We start from the raw sequence: 18,027 nt of genomic DNA, 5'->3' as shown, positions 1-18,027 counted from the left end.
TTTCTAAAATTGTCCATTTTATATTTTCAGACCGTGGTCAACAATGGGTAATCGAATTGCATAAAGTGAAACTGCAGATAAGGGGGAACTACTATATGTATATATCAAATCATTACGTTGTACGCCTTACACTAATACAATGTTATATGTCAGCTGTATCTCAATAAAACGGGGGTTGGAGGGAATGTGCTTTGTTAGTTATACAAGTTGCCAGTATCTTTACCCACTCTGGGCTCGCTTTTTCACTTACTTAATAGTGTCTTTCAGGAACCAAAGATTTTAATTTTATTGTATGAAAGTTATCAATAATTTATGGTTAGCATTTTTTGTGTCCTGCTTAAAAAAATCTATTCCTACCCTTATATAATGAAGATTTAGTCATATGTTACCTTCTAGAAGATTAATTTTTTTGCTTTTCATATTTAGATTTACAATACATAAAACTGATTTTGTGTATGGTTTAAAAGAGGGTCTAATTTCTCTTTTTAACATGTGAATATAAATGTATTCCACCATTATGCATTGAAAAGACTGTTCATTCTCCACTCCTCTACACTATCGCCTGTATTATCGATAGTTTCCTTTCTCAATAAAGAAGAATGATAACACGAACTAGGTCTTAGGCTACTGGCATTCTCATTCATGTTGTAAATTCATAGCTTTAGAAAAGGAATGGGAAAATTTAGGTTTAAAGAGCAAGTGAATTTGTGTATGTGTCCATGTGTATGTGTATGTGAATTTGTGTATGTGTCCATCCCCAAATTTGTATGTATATTTCTAGTGTACTTCTAGAGTGTTTGCAGAGAAATATGCCACCCTGGTATTTTTGGTATTAGACCGCACCCCTAGTAGGTGTCGATTGTGTTCACTGTAAAGCAGTGAATGAAATGTGCTGTTGTCAGAGGCTCTGAGCACAGCTGGGTTCGACTTGCCTAGCAACAGGGTTCTAATGTGACTTTTTTATTTTGTAAAATTCATGCCTCTAAATGCTTCATGACATTTGGAAATCTTGTGTCCATCTCGCTGTGCACCATATGATCAACACCATATGCTGACAGATGAGAATAGAAGCTATTATGAATTGAAGTTTATTGAACCTAGGGTAAAACTGGTATAGAATATAAAACATTCACCTTACACTGTCTCAGTGTAATATTTTGAGTAATAATTTGAGTAATATTTGCCCTTAGAAGAGCAGAAAACTATAAGTGGTTTGTTGTGCTTACCATAAAAGAATCAGAAACAGGAATAAACATTATGAAAAGCTTGAATTAATCTTTGTTTGAATTTTGCCTACATGACCTTCTAAAACGTCTTAGACTCAGTTCATTTAATCCATCTTATATTATTTACTTTCATTAAGCTTTAATCTTGAAAACCAATCCAGGGGAGAATTTTCGGTGTGCGTTTATTTCCTCTCATGCTTCTAAGCTCCAATTTGTGGTGTGATTAATTTGGAGATTTAATAGCCTTTAGGTATTTATATTTTCAAAATTCAGATTTTTCTTCCTTTTATTTCCCTTCAGCATTTCCATATTCTGTTGGAATGCTTTATTTCTAGAAATCAAAACATAATATTTTTCAGTCAGCTTAAATTAATGCTCCCCAAATTATTCTATATTCTATTAAAAATTATGATTCATTTAGAGGAACCCACTTAATTTTTACCTAAGGCAGAATTCAACTGAAAAAGATGAGACAGAAATGCTAAAATGATGAACTGGGAGGAAAAAACGTTTTGCAATTGACTTGGGTCTGGGCAATGAAAGTGTGCCACTAAATGATAGCAGAATTTTAAGCTCTATCACTAAATATCCTGATACTAATTTTGGATTCATATATATGTTCATGTGTTCATATACATGAAACATTACTAATTATACAACAATTTAGTAATACAAAAGTCTATTGCATGTAATTTTGTGCTAGACAACATATTACTACTTACGAGGTCTGACAATTAAATTCACGAACTCATCCTAGAAAAAGTTCTACGTACCTCATTGCTGAATATCACTTCGGTCACCTTCGAAGTACTCCCCTTAGGAAGCTATGCACTGACACCAGTGCCTAGTCTACCCTTTAAAGCAATTTTGGAACTCTTATTCTGGAATGGCCATCAGAACTGTCATCGTATTATCCTGATTTCCTGAATGTCATCAACATGTCTTCCTTGCAATATTTCCTTTATCTTCGGATAAAGAGAGAAGTCGTTGAGGGCCAGATTAGGTGAGTAAGGAGGGTGTTCCAATACCATTATTTGTTTACTGGCTAAAAACTCCCCCACAGACAGTGCCGTGTGAGCTGGTCCATTGTCCTGATGCAAGAGCCATGAATTGCTGGCGAAAAGTTCAGGTCATCTAACTTTTTCATGCAGCCTTTTCAGCACTTCCAAATAGTAAACTTGGTTAATTGTTTGTCCAGTTGGTACACATTCATAATGAAAAATCCCTCTGATATCAAAAAAGGTTAGCAACATCATTGCAACCAGTTTGCGAACTTAATTGTTAGACCTAGTATATTAGGTATATATTTTATATTATTAACAAGACTCAAAGACCTCCAGACTTTGAAATAAAAGCCCCTAGTTGTTTAATCCTACTTTATGAGTATGACATTCCACTTGTAGATCTATGGAGCATTCTATTTTTTTGATCACTGCCTTTCAATGAAAATATTTCTATTAATTTACTGCTCAGCCTCAGAGTCCACAGATAAATGCTAATTTAATATACTCTTCAATGCAACAACATTTTTATTTTAGAACTCTGAAAATATATATTGTCTTTGAGCCTTGCAGTGACATTAGGTGCAGTATTTGTATAGGCCTGGGGCATGGGGCAAATCTGAAATTGGTGTACTTACACCCTCACTTAGGAATTAGTATACTTACATACTCACACATCAGCTTAGGATTTCAAAGCAAATAAGCAGACACAGGCTCATATCTCTTTACCAGGATGATTTCATAAGCCACAATACTAGCTACCACTTTTGAGCTATCCAAATTGTACCACTTTGCATCTATTATTCCAAATCTTTATATGTAATGTGAAAAATTAGCTCTTTTAAATAAGGAGAAACAGTCTCAGATGTTTCACTATTCAGCCTCTCTAGGTACCTCCTATGCTTGTAAAATAGAATAAAACACTTGACTGTATTGAAGCTTTACTTACCCTGCGTACTATAACCCTAGTCCATGTGCCACTTCCACAGTCTTCCACCCCCCACAAGGGTCCTCCCTACCTTAGCAAATCAAAGGATGTGGGGCTTTTGTATTAGAACAGGAAGTGAATGTGGGGAAAGAGATGTGGACAGAGATGTGGACAACAGGTAAAACAAAACTGACTGCCAAAGGAGAGTTTAGCAGGACAGAGAGCAGGTGTTGAAGAGAGGGGCATAGAAAACAGAAGAAACTATGATTAAAATATAAAATTTAAGAACTATTTTTGGGTCTGTTTATCCCTTTAGCATATTCACAAAAACAAAGTGCAAAACTAGCTATTTGGAAATTACTGTTATTGCATGGACTGTGCTGTTTTGCCTACGACACCATTCTGTCATTGAACCCATGTGACTCACGGATTTATAGGTTTTAAACTTGCTAGTCCCACTGCTGCTATCCATAGAAAATGTGGTGTAAGTGAAGTTTACAAAAACCAGCTGTTGTAGCTTTCATTTGACTCTTCACATCTACTCGTTTCCCTTCTCCCTCTGCACTCTTCCCCATGGAGACTGAGCTGTATGAACTGCATCAATGGACTCTCACACTTCCTGGTTCTGTTTGGGTTCAGCAATGACAAACACTAGAAGGAAACATTAGAAAAGGAGGAGAATGAAGCCAAGGTATTTACTACCCTGACTCCATCCCTATAAGTTCACCTCGGGTTAGTTGTATGTGGTTGAAGGTCACTGCTTCCCTCAAGGAGGCCTACCCTACATGATGCTCTGTCCTCCTGATTACTGGTAACAATTCTGCCCCCTTCAAACCTAGAAGGCATTAGCAGCCCCACTGTCCCAGCCCCGGGAAATTTCACTGCCCCCGTGGTTCCCTATACCCTACCCACATCTTTGTCATTTGTCTCTCTATTAAATTTCCACAATTATTTTAATTTGAGTATGCCATCTACTTCCTTGTGGGACACTGACCAACATACCAGCCATTCAACTTTTTTCTATAATCTTAAAACAAAATCCTTAGACAATTAACATGATGAGGGAGACATGAGTAGCAAGATGAAGGTTTTGTTAGCCAATATCTTTAAATCTTTAGCAGCTGGAATTATATAATAGGATCTGAGTGTTTGGAAAAGACAAAATCACTCAGTTCAGTCCATTTCCCCACCTTCTCTGCTGCCCATTTGGCTTTCTCATTACCACTTGGAGTTCCCACTGCTTGTATTTCAGCAACCATTGAGGAAATAAGGCTTGCTGGTCTGTCCTGCCATGCCAGTCTAAACAGGGGTTTCTGCTGAGGACATGAACTCTATATTTACAAACCACAAAGGTGTGAGAAGTCCCTGGATTGAGGAGGGGGTCAATCCCAAGCAGAGCCAATCTTTTTCATTGGCTCTATATACTTTTAGAAGCTCCAGCCTTCAAGAATGGCATAAAAAATGACACGGACATTCTTCTGGGTCTATTTTGTATGAAAATCATTTTTTACAGATGCAATGCAGTACATCACTCTGGGAAATCAATCTTGGATGTTATGGCAGAAGACATCTTGGCTAGGGTATATGCTGGACATGGGCTGCTGAGATCACCTCTTTCCACTCCCAGTTTGTTTTGCTTCTGAATGAATTTCTTGAGGCCAGGGACAGAGTTTCAGTCATCTTTGAATTTTTAGGACCTAGAACCATATCTGGTACACAGTTGGGACTAAGTATTTCATTGGATGAATGAGTGAGTGAATGAATGACACAACTGAATGAATATTCATGTAGTAAATGAATGGTATGTTCCTCCTCATGACTTTCCCGCTCTCTAGAAGCAAGGAGCAATGTTCTGTTTTGCTGTGTATTTCAAGGCCTTCCACTGTGTCTCATTGTAATTCTTTAACAATTCATTGTGCGTTCAATGACATTTCTCTACTAACCAGAAGAACTAGACATTTGCTACTTGATCCCACTGGATAATAGCATTTCCTGAAAAGTTTTGAGATAATGGTTCTCATTTTACTCCCAGTGTAGCATCACCATCACTACCTCCAATGCAGCTCTCTAAAAATAGGTAGACAGGGGTGAATCGCAAGAACCTTGCATACCACTCACTAGCTTTAAAATTTGCTTGCGCATTGGTGGCTGAGTATAAAGAGCAACTCAATCTGAGATGCAATGTATATGATTATTAACAAAATATCACATATAGCTGGTGTTTATAAAGTGCTAGGCAATGTTCTAAACCCCATATGTGTTTAAGGTCATTTAAAATGTACAGAAACCCTATAAGGTGGACAGAAACTGTGGTGGAAGGTGTTAAGTGACATGCTGAAAGGACAACAGCAAATAAGCAAGCTTTGAACACATGCCCTCTTGGCCCTGTGAGCTGTTCCTGGAACTATCATGCTATCCTGGGTGGCACAGTAAAGAGCAATAATCCTTTGTCCTATCAAACTGATGATCTCCAAACCCCGGGACCTACCTCCAGACACAAAGATCTTAAATGGAAACCAGACAACTAAGACTCTTGAAAATATACTAAAGCCATGAGCTTAGAGGTCAGGCTTTAGCAAATACAACAACTTCCAAAAGCAATAAAAAATAAAGGCCTTTGTCTAAGGAAAATCCCCAGTGGCTCTTGTCTCCACAACCCTCCCACCTACACACACACACACACACACACACACACACACACACACGCAGCCCACATTGTGCAGTAACTCAGTCCTCCAATAGGCTTATTTTATCAGCTCAAGACTGTTGCATGATCTTTAAGGGTTGAGGAAGTCACTGAAAAGAAATCACATTCCCTGGGCAGCTGAGAACACATGGTGAGCTCAAAGGCGATATCAGCTGAGATCTCACAGAGGGCAGCTTGGATGGCAGGGGCCATACTGAGTTCAGTGAATGAACTCCCCAGAAACTGTAAAAAAATAATAAAAGGTAAATAAAGAGTCAAATCACAGTCTTTCTTCTTCCTTGTGGGTATCTCTGGGTGTCCTCTCCTCTTATAAGGACACCAGTCATGGGATTTAATCCAATACCTATGTATTTAATCCCACCTAATCTAGTATGACCACATTTTAATTTAATTAATTTGATCTTCAAAGATCCTATTTTCAAATAAGGTCACATTCTGAGATTCTGGGGAAACATGAATGTTAGGGGGATACTTACTATTCAACCCACTACAAGCATTAATAGTAGCTATCCTTAGCGTTCCACAGACAACAAAAGGAGGGGCTCTGATCTGAGTTTTATATTGGAAACTCAGAATATAAATGTATGTGTCATCTTCCAACGGGAGAGTGTAACATAGAGCATGTCATTTTGCCTTTTGAACTATCAATTGTCTTCGAGATAAAAAATAGAAAATGGTTCTGTATGCAAACATGGAAGTTGTAATCTTTGTTGTTGTTTCTAGCAAAATTATGTATTAAATAGGCAGCTCAATGGTCAACTAATGTTCTTCAATTGAAGTGGTTGGCTATATTGAAAATAAATGCTGCACCAGTTAAACATGCAATGGGATACATCTGGGGCATCTAGACTCTGCTCCATAATGATTCATGGCTCTAGTTTTTCTCTCCTGATGGTGAGGACATGATCGTGTATTGCTTGATTTGGTTTTTTGAAGAGCACCTTTATATATCTATGATAGCAGGTGACTTGGTTGGTTTCTGTAGGTAGTCTATTTACTCAGTGAAACTAGACTATCATTGAGTCAAAGGCTCATCTAATTAGCTGGCATAATAAATCATATACAAGTAATTTAGTTGCTCTCAATGCCACAGCACTTTTTTAAGGTCACTGCCAAGGTGTAAGCAATTAGCAGCCTGTCTCCCTGAAGGAATAGCCTGACCAGACTAAATTGTTCCGTGATGGGAGAAGTAATTTTTCAACAACATGCTGCGTAGTTGTAATAAACAGCATAGCTGTTATCCTCCACTTTTTGCTGCCTAAATTATTTTCCCTTTCTCTCATTTCTTTTTTCTTTTTAAACCAGTTCTTTGACTCAAAGAAATTTGTCTTTTTATCCCGTTTACTTTAAAGATTTGAAACATCAATAAACACCATATCTTCAAGTATTTTTAAATAAGAATTATTTAGATTTCAGCTTTATGTTTTTTCTTTTACTACCATGAGGATTCGTATGTCTCAGCTGGTTGCTGGAGAAGTCTCACTTAAATACAAAACTTACCTAGTGGTCCATGGAACCTTTTATCTTAAATAAAGGCAAAAACATTTAATGCTTCTAATGCAGACAGAATTCTCCTTGGAGACTCACTTCTTCTGCCAGTCCATACATCCCCCCCCCCCCCCCGATTCTCCTTCCACTGACTGGCCCTGACGGCTTTTCCATAACCTTTCTCCACCTCCTGGTCTTCTTTCCTCCCTATACCAAGCTTGATCCCCAGTCTTCTCATAGTCTGTCTATGCATTTTGCCCTGAGGGACATCAGCAAATCCCAGGGCATTGACCACCACTGATTCACTGAAGACTCACAAATAGCTCTGAAACCTAACACCTCTCCTGTGAAGTGGACCCATCTTTCCATTATATACAAGACACAGCAAGAAAGAGGCCATGTCCAAAGAAGAGCTAAACTAGACAGTCAAGTGCTAAAATGTAATCCGTGGAAAGCATCTGCTAAAACTACTCAGGAGGGCGAGTATTCTCTGTGGTTAGAGTTACCAAAAAGAGTCAAAGAAAGAAAGAAGGCACTAATATAGGCTTAATGAACAGTGGTGTTTGCAGGCAGAATAGAAGAAAGGACATTTCAGACGATGAAAATGTCATGAACAATGTAAGAGAGTAGAAATACGAGGGAGCTTGTGCAATTTAGTCAAGAGACCATCCTTGCTGGCACAGAGTCGTGTTAAAGATCAGGAGGTAAAACTGGACAGATCAAGAAGACCATATGATACAGGGGACTACATGACAGAGTGAAGAGTATGAATGTTATCTTTGAAAGGTCCTGGAAGTCCTGGCATGGAATGATGAGTTAGGCAGACCAGCCTGGTGGTCGGGTATAAGATGAATCGGGCTGAGAGAAACTAGTTAGAGAACAGTTGTGGCAATTAAGGCATAAAAGAGGAAGACATGGCTGGGAGTGAAGAAAGAATAAATTTAAGAGAAAATTACAAACAAGAACCAACAGGTCCTCACAGCAGATATAGTATAGTGGATATACAAGCAGGAGAAAAGGAAGAGTTACCGTGTGATGAAGAAAGTGCAGAAACCAGGAGTGAATTCATTACCAGTCCTGTCACCGAATAGCTGTTAGAACTTAAATAAATGTCTTAGCTTTCCTGAGCATTCATAAAATGAGGAAATTAAACTGGACAACTTCTAAGGTATCTTTCCACACCAACTTCAAAGTTCAGTGGTTCCCAAGAGCAGGCTTAGATTTATCACGGTCTTTTCTGCACCTCTGCTCATTTACTCTAAACTATAATATTTTCTTTAATGGGATATGAAGAAGCTTTGTTAACTTTGAAATGAAGTACTTGGTATGGGATTTATTTCAAAAACGTATCCATAATCGTCTTCCTGTGCTCAATATTCATCTTTTATTCAGCAACTCTGGCATTTTAATGGTGAGTTAGGGAAGACAAGAAAGGAGCATATTCCTCAAATATATGTTTGATGATTGATCTACAAGCAACTTCTTAAATGTATATCTTCAGGATTCCTGTGTATATCAAAAGTGGTTAAAGAATAATGGTTTAAAAATTTTAACTGCCATAATCTAAATATACAGTACCTTTAAGAGCTGATACTCATGGTCCAAAATCAATATTATGACAGTTAAAGGCTCTTGCAAACTGAATCTTGAAAATTGTCTTCTCTTTGGCTCACCTCAAAGAGAAGTCAGGAACTATCTCCCTTTCACTCGTCTATATGTCACTGTGAGAAGGGGAAGAAATTATTTCCTTCAACCTCTGCTCATTTTCTTTGTAAGGAAGTTTAGGTCACCTTAGAAAGGGGGCGTATTAGTTTTCCGTTGCTGCTGTAACAAATTACTACAAATGTATTGGCTTAAAACAACACAAATGTTGTAACTTACTGTTTTGTAGGTCAGAAGTCAGACACCTGTCTTTCAGGGCTAAAATCGGGGTGCTTGCAGGGCTGCTTTCCTCCTGAAGACTCTAGAAAAGAATTTCTTGCCTTTCCAGCATCCAGAGATGACCCCCTTTTTCCATCTTCAAAGCCATCTCTCTAACCATCTTTCCCTACTAACATCTCCCTCTGACCACAGCTGGGGAAGTTTTTCCACTTTTAAGGACCTATGGGATTAGATTGGACTCACCTGGGAAACCCAAAATAATCTATTCAATTCAACCTACTTTAATCTTTCCACTTAATTTAATCGCATCTGCAAAGCCCCCTTTGTCATATAAGGTAACATATTCACAGGTTCCAGAGATAAGGAAGTGGACATCTTTGAGGGGCCATTATTCTACCTACCACACAAAACGTGCAATTATTGTTGATGGTCACAGTCACAAATTCATCTTGAAGTTGATATGGCAAAACTACGCAGCCGTCAAAAGAAAAACAGGAAGAGCCCAATGAAATGCTTTAGTAAACAGTCACTAAGAGCTGCAGGCACAGGCCTACATATTTGTTATAATCAGCTTTGTTAACAACATAGCTTACAGTGATCAATGGGAATTACTAAAATTATAAGCCATTGGTGCGTATACTTTTTTGTTGTTTTATTTTTCAGAAGAGTCAAGGGTTCTTCAAATGACATCTTACTTATTTCAGTGGGGTTTTTCTTTCAGTTTTATTTGAGATATAATTGATATGTAGCACTGTGTAAGTTTAAGATATACAGCATAATAACTTGACTTACATAAATTGTGAAATGACTACCACAGTAAGTTTAGTTAACTTGCTTATATGTATGACATCAGGAAAATAGGGCTCATTTGGAAGAGCTTACTATGATTAATGAGAAATCTTTGGTAAAGAAAAATGTATCTTTTTCCTCTTTAGAATTCCCAGCACATTTCTGTTTTGCTTATTTTGGACAATGTTTTGAAACGCCTAGGAATTTTATCATTATATTTTAATCTTCTGATTCAAATAACATCTCAAAATGATATTTGTGATGTTTCTTAAAAAAAACGAATAAAGAAACAATTTTATGAAATATTTTAAGAGATTAGCATTAATTACATCAAATAATCTCTGAAATATTATTCTGAAGCAGGAAAAAGCTTAATTTCTGCCAAGTCTGCCCACTGGGGTGCTTCAGGATGGGTCAGAAAGGGAGAGTCAGGAAATATGTTCTTATGAGGTCTTTGAGGAAAGAGATGAAAAATCCAATACTTTTTTTTTTACTCCTAAAGTTCAGTGACTTAACAAAGTTCTCTCATTACCCAAACACATTCTTTTCTTTTTCCTTTTCAGTTTTTTCTACTTGTAAAATAGTATAAAATTATAGGCAGTTTTATTTCTTTCCATTTATAATTTTGTTGCATATGTTTTCTTTGTAGTTATAAGTAAAACTGTTTGATAATGCAGTTGCATTGCACAATGTACGGACTCCTGCTAAATGCCTAAAAATGGTGGGCGCAGAGCTTTTGAAACATGTCCGGTTCAAATCGATCATCTCCATTTAACTTGTGGTGAGATTGCTAGGGGACTACATGAAGCAATAGCTCTTCGGCTTCTACCATGAACTCTGCATATGCCTTTTCTTTATTTTCAGTAACTATTTTGAAAAGTTGGACACATATTCACAAGATGATAGAGATAAGAGACTGCAAAAAAGAAGGGTGTCTCAAGTTTAAGTTGTTGACACTGCTGAGGTATAAACACTCTCTTTATGTTCTTGAAATCAGTAAAATCTCTTACCCACCAAAAGCCTGTGGGGGAGCAAAGGATTTAGTTTGTTTATTTTGGAAATTGTGAAAAGCCTGAGCATTTCACCTGTTCATTACATGTGTTACAGAGCAGCAGATAAACTGAGCTCTTTCAGTAGGAGCTTGAGCTCCAAATGGGATGTGACTACAAGACAGTGATCGGGACTAAAACGGGGGACAACAGATGGATGAGGGTTTTAACTGATCTCATGTAGGACCTGACGGACAGGGGACCCAAGCTGACATCTGCATTAGAGAACAAATCAAAATATCTCTCTAGCTAGCCTCTCACTGCCTTGCAAAGCCATTTTCAATTCCAAGTGCTTTTTAAGTCAAAATATACTCATTACATAAAAACTAAGCATATAATTATGTGTTTGCTTATCTTTCCTAAGGAAAGAACATCACAAAATTATTCTGTATATAGGAAATGCCCACACAGGGCTGATACTTTCTTAGTAATTTATTTTTAATCTCAACCACTAAAGTTGGGGAGTCATAAATAGAACTTTAAAAATGTCTCATATGATTCTATACACTACATATTTTTATCCTATCTCTCATTTCCGTTGTATATTCCTAGACCCACAGCATGCTACTTCCACTCTGTTGTCATGTGTTTCCCTCTGATTCATTTTTGTGTTCCATGCCACCTGACCTCCATGTTTATCATTTCCCTGATATTGCTCTCCCTACTGTAGCCAATGGTACCCTCTTAGTCAAATCCAGTGTCTTCTCTCTCATTTTCTTTTAAACTGTACTCACCCAGTCAGACTCATGACTCTAATATTTTTCTTAATTTTCTGATGAGCATTAGCTTCATGGTTATCGTACACTCTTAGCACTTACAATGGCTTTTTTGTGGCTTTTAGGAAAAGGTCTCTTGTGGGTTTCTTTATTTTTTTGCCTATACCTGTTTTCTTCTTTATTTGTGTTTCAAAAACCCTAACTCCCCAAAATCCAACTTTTGATTACTTTTTCTATGAAACCTTTTTATGTGTTACTACCAATATGTAGGTAACCCCAAGTAAAGTATCTTTTACCCGGTGATTTTCATAAAATACAACCTGGATCTTTATATTCCATTTTTGTCACCCTACAAAATAATTATTTCTTGAACAACGTATTATGCTTCCAAATCCTCTGTATATGAATAATTTCAAGGCTTGTTTTACTACCTGATACTCTAAATTTAATGTAGTTTATAATAAAGAGTCTGAACACTTCACCTGTTCCATGAGATATGTTACAGGGCAGCACATAAGGCCTGTAAGCCGCATAAGTTATTTCAGCAGGAGCTTGAGCATGAAGATTGATTTGACCACAAGAAGATAATCAGGAATAACATGAGGTAAAGAATAGATGAGGGTTTGAACTGATCTTATGATCTATACCTATGGATCATGTATACATACATAAAAATACATATACATAAATGAATGTTTTTTTAAAAGTCATCTGAGAAACTTCTAGAAAAAAATAGATGGTAAAGTATAAGAGCATTTTAAGAGCAGAGGGTTTGAAGAAAATAATGTTTACATAGCTTTTATTCTTTTTAATTTAGATATTCCTTAACTGATCATTTTGTGCAGGATAATATACTCAGTAGTGTATGGATTTAAAAATAAATGCAAAATATCTCTGCTTTAAATAGTTTACAGATCAGACCACTAACTTCAGAATGAACCATAATATAAGATGAAATATGTAAAGTTCTACAGGTTCTTCTTCTGAGAAAGAAACTTCATCAGGTTGGGTTTTCAGAAAGTTTCATAAAGCAAGTGGCATCATTGTATTTATTGTATTTCATTTCTCTTTGACGGTACCTCATACATCATAAATATCATAAAATACCAAACAGATGGCTGAATGGATGGCTTGGTGGGTATGAAATAGACACATAGCATTTGAGTCAGATTATACTGGACGGGGAGGAATTCAACAGGCAAAGACTGTGGGAGAAAGACATTTTAAGTGGAGAGAAAACCATGAGCAGAGACTGTAAGGTGGCAAATGGAGGTATTCAGGGCAGAACAAATAGTTCAGCTTGGCTAAGTATCAGGTATGTGAGAAGAACAGGTAAGTAAATCTAATAAGGTCATTCAGGGCCTCAAGAACTGAAATCCAGTGCTGATTATCAGCTGGTGCAAATCCATACGGTGTTACCAGATGTTAAAATATTGAAATTTTCTGTATCAGTTGGGAAATAATATAATAGTAACTGCAATAAGCGGTATCCATTTTTAATAAAAATTCTAATATGCATTCATTAGTTCAAACTAATAGTTGAAAGCTGTCACAACAACCATTTGTAAATGGACCCTTTATCATAGCAATATCTGAGAATACCCCCTGTGTACCTGTCCAGCGGAGGTCACACAGCTTGTGTGGCTTCCTGAACATTTTTACAAGACTGTGCTCCCTCAGAAGAGTCAGTGTATCATCATCTTCAATGATGAACAATCTGTATCACAAATTATATTACTTGGGCCAAATAGATTGAAAGATACATAAATATCTGTATTTATAACTATCTATCTATCTATCTATCCTATCTATCTATCTATCCTTTCTCCTCTCTCTCCCTCTCTCCCTCTATCTATCTATCTATCTATCTATCTATCTATCTATCATCATAGACAGTGATAGATAGGTAGATAGATAGAGATGGATACCCTACTTACTGGGTTTTAAAGTTTTTAAGTATCACCAGCCTCCTCCTCTATGCAGCATGACAGCAAGAAGTATATGGATGGGTGTGAACTGCAAATAGACTTGGGTTCCATCCTAACACTGCCGTTCACCAGCTATGTCACCTTAACACATTATGCAAGCCCCTAAACTGATTTCCTCAGTTTGGGGAAGAAAAACAATAATGCCTATTTCATAGGGTCATTGTAGAGGCTCGTAAAATAGTGCACACAGATTGTGCTCACTGAACACAGACAGCTCTCCTCTTCCTCCTGGGAAAGTCAGAGAATCACTGGCGAGGCTGATGCTGGCTTCTAACTCCATGAATATTTCTTCTGCCCCAGACTGTTTCCTTTAAAATTCTGAAGGAAAAGTAAAAATTATCATCTTTTATAAATGTGTCTGAAAGTGAATACCACCTACTAGAAGCTTTGTTTTTCCTAAAGTCATCATGGGTTGGTGCAAATATTGATTTAATAGAATAAAAGCTCCACGGAGTTACTCCTGTCTATGTATTCACCATTTACCCTCAAGGTTAGGAACAGTCCCTGGTACATAAGAGTGGTTCAATACATTCTATGATGAATGAATGATGAATGAATGAATGAATTAGTTAATGAATTAATGAAATGAATTAATCCGAGGGGAACAAAGAGGAACAATGAATTATTGGAAAAAGAAGGCTTGAGAGATGAAGACATGAAATTTCATTCACAGTATGAATTGGATATATCATAAATATCAATTTTCTTCTTTTTTTCTCCCTATACTTATTTAGATATTGCCTCTCAGCCTCCACATAGTAGCTAGCAGAGAGAAAAAAATGAACTAAATGTAAAATGTGAATTATAGCTCAAAGCAAGCCAAAATTTAAAACATTAATTTCAAACTGAGGGGCATGACCCATAAGTTGGTCATGATTTTTAGTTTGCTATATTATCTCCATCATTGATTTTAAAAAAAAGGAATATAATAAAAAAAGAAATTTCAGAATGACAGAGTCAGCATATTATCTGATGAAATGTTTTAGTTTTGTGTATGCATGCACACGTGTACATGTATGTGTTGATTCTTTGTGCAAAATCCAATTCTTACTGTGAAATCTCTAAAATAATTGAAAAGACAGTGATTAAATAGTCCATTTGGTTGCTTTTAGTCTCTCTTGGATGAAAATGCTCCATTTCTACCCCCCTACCCTCTGCTCTTCTCCTTAAGGTTGTTGGGGTGTGAGTGCAAAGATAACACTGTGAACAGGGGACCCCGGGCTTGGCTGTGGATGGATGGACTAAGTGGGGATTTAGAGGAACTTGAACTGATCCCTTTTCTCTCAACAATACCTGCCTCTCAAACCTACTGCTTCTTTGTATTCCTACTGTAAAAACGTGAATCTCCCTTCTCTTCCCCTCCCTCTATCCTAAGAAGGACATGGAAGTACTGTAATAATTTTCTAAATGTTATCTTGTCAACATTTAGTAAAATAAGTTCTCCAGGAGAACTTGAGGACGTGGGTGTTCATCACCAGAGTTCCTGCCATGGATGGGGGGGCAGAGGGAGCCAGTGGTCCAGGGCATACTTAGGAAGCATCTGAGAAGGCTTTTAAAACTATATAAACCACCCTATAGCCGAGATATTCTTCAAGCAGAGGAGGAGAGAGAACAAACTAAAATGATCCTGACACCCATCCTCTTCCACCATCTTCACCATCATTTGAGAGCAAAATAGTTTCTAGTTTTTAATCGAGTCCTGAAATTGGCTTCTCTACTGGGAAGAAACAATTTCCATAGTAAATTAATGAATAAAAAAATCAGTTTTGTTTTAATTTCATTTGTGTGAGCCATTTTTTTCTAGGATCTAACCATCTCTGCAGAGCTAGAAAGCCATATCCAGAAGTTCAGAGAGTTAGCAGTAAACTTGAAGACTTCATTGTCCTCTAGGAGATCGAATATACAAATGGACAGATCATGTATAAAAATAGAACTCTGACCTACAACATACAGCAACTTTCCCAGGAAACCAACCCCCTCTCTATAGCGACCAGCCCAAGAAGCCAGCCAGCCAGAAATCAGACTTGGAAGACGCCCGACTGCTATCTGTAGTAATAACCCAGGAAGCAAAAAACAACTTCTGTAATAATTGGCCCCAAATGGCCAGGACTTAATAACTGATAGCTTTCCTAATTTTTGTCCCTGTTTCCAACTGAAGACCAACCAGAGAAAGCTAAATATGTCTCCCCAACCAATCAGATAGCATGTTCCACTTCTAGTTAGCCAACCTACAGCTTTTCCATGCCAATAGCCTCCAGTCAAGGCCTACCTAAAGCCTTCCCTTTTCCCTACTATAAAGCTTCCCATGCCTCTGCCTGCCTTGGAGTCTGCCAAAATGCAAGTGATGGTGGTTGACTCCTATGCTATAGCAAGCTCTGAATAAATAACCTTTGCTTATCTCATTGGTTAGTCTCCATTTATTTCCATGCCTCAATCTACAGTCTCCTTGATTATTTTTATATTACATCATTAATAACTTTTATCTTTGTCTTCTATTATTTATTTTTGGAAGTGTATTTGGTTTTGTATTTGAATTTGACACTAGGCTCCTGTTTGGACCTTCCATAATACCTGGTTTTTCTCTCTGTTTGCCTGCCATATTCCATTAGTATTATATTCTCAGAGTCTTTAACTAGACTGTGACCTCCTTGAGGACAAGATCTATGATTTACCCATTGGCATAACCCCCACACCTGGCCCAGTGCTTAGCAGAGTAGATGCTCAAGAGATGTCTGTTGAGTGAATGAATAATTCAATGGATTAATCGTTAGGAGCCACAGAGCATCCATGGATTTGAAATGTGAAGGAAAGCTATGCTAAAACAGAAAGCCAGCCAAGGCAGGCACTACAGGATAGAACTGAAAATAATTTAATTAACAACGAATACAAGTACGTATGAGTGAACAGCAGTAACCCAGTCACCCACACTTAAAAATACAAGCCTGGCTAAGAAATAGGTTGGACTAGGCCTTAAATTAGCAATCATTCATCTCTTTCTTCTGAAAGATCCTTGGGTGATATGCTAAGGCTATCACAGAAGAGAAGCTTTTCCCCACAGCTGAACTCCCATAGAGAAATAGTTTGGTGGTGTATCATTTTGCAATCATTTTATAAATAGCCCACCCTTCAGAGCTTTGTACAGCCGAGATTATAGCTTAGAAGTGTTACCCAGTGAGACCATATGACAGAGTTTCCTATTGCTTTTTGTTTTGAAACATTACATTTCTAAAATACTTAGGCTCTCTCATATATAGTCCTACATACTGATTAACTTGGAGTTCACATATTTAGATATAAGTATTATTTAAAATAGCATCGAATATTTATTTTTTAAAAAGCATTCTAGACTTGTAAAAGTGATATATTTGTACAGGTAAAAAGAAATTACAATATAAATCTAATACAGGCTGTTAATGTTGCAGAATTAAATTTAAATACTGAAATTAATAAGTCCTTTTATCTTACAGTTAAAGCTTTTTAGATTTACACTTGAATAAATGTGCCACATTTGAAAATGACAAAGGTTATTATGATTTCCTCCTCTTAGATATCTGAAATATTTCTTATCTTTACATTTAGATATCTCTTAAATGTCCTGAATTTGGCAGGGGGGGGGAGGATATTAAAATAAAAGTTGCTAGAATTCCTGAATCAAAGAATAAATGTACTAGAAGTAATGTTTCCAAGGACAGTAAAATCAGAACAGATTAAAGGAATTAAGAATTACTTTTTAAAGGAAGAAAAAGGAAACAACTAAATGCCAGATAACATCCCCCAAAAGTGTCAGCCAGCTGCACCAGTTGGAGGCTCACTGCTGGCTGAGTGTCAGAAGAACGTGCTGCTGTGAATTCCCTGGCCTCCATTGCAAGGGTTTCATTATCTAGTGGAGGAAATAGGGCAAATAATCATAAAACGACTGAGAAGCAAGCTGATAAAATCATTATAAGCATAAATTTTAAAACCCCATGAAAGAATTATAAAACCAGCTAGCACCCAGATCAAGGGTCAATCAAATGTACGCCCTATAGCATCACCACAAGAAATTTAGCCTGGAGAATATTTTAAAGTGCATATCACTCAACCCCTAACTTGGCTCAAAAATGGGTCGTGAGGGAGAGAGAAGAAAGAAACAGTTAAAAGGCTTGACAGAAGGCTTACACCTTGAACAATGTAGGAATACCTTTGCTCAATGGCATCTTGGAAATGCGTCATTAGCCTACATTGGAATTCATTCTAAAAACTAGTTCCATGAGC

The sequence above is a fragment of the Hipposideros armiger genome, unplaced genomic scaffold (genome assembly GCF_001890085.2).
Source record: "Hipposideros armiger isolate ML-2016 unplaced genomic scaffold, ASM189008v1 scaffold_391, whole genome shotgun sequence".
In the NCBI taxonomy this organism is placed as follows: Eukaryota; Metazoa; Chordata; class Mammalia; order Chiroptera; family Hipposideridae; genus Hipposideros; species Hipposideros armiger.
This window is presented reverse-complemented; position numbering follows the sequence as displayed.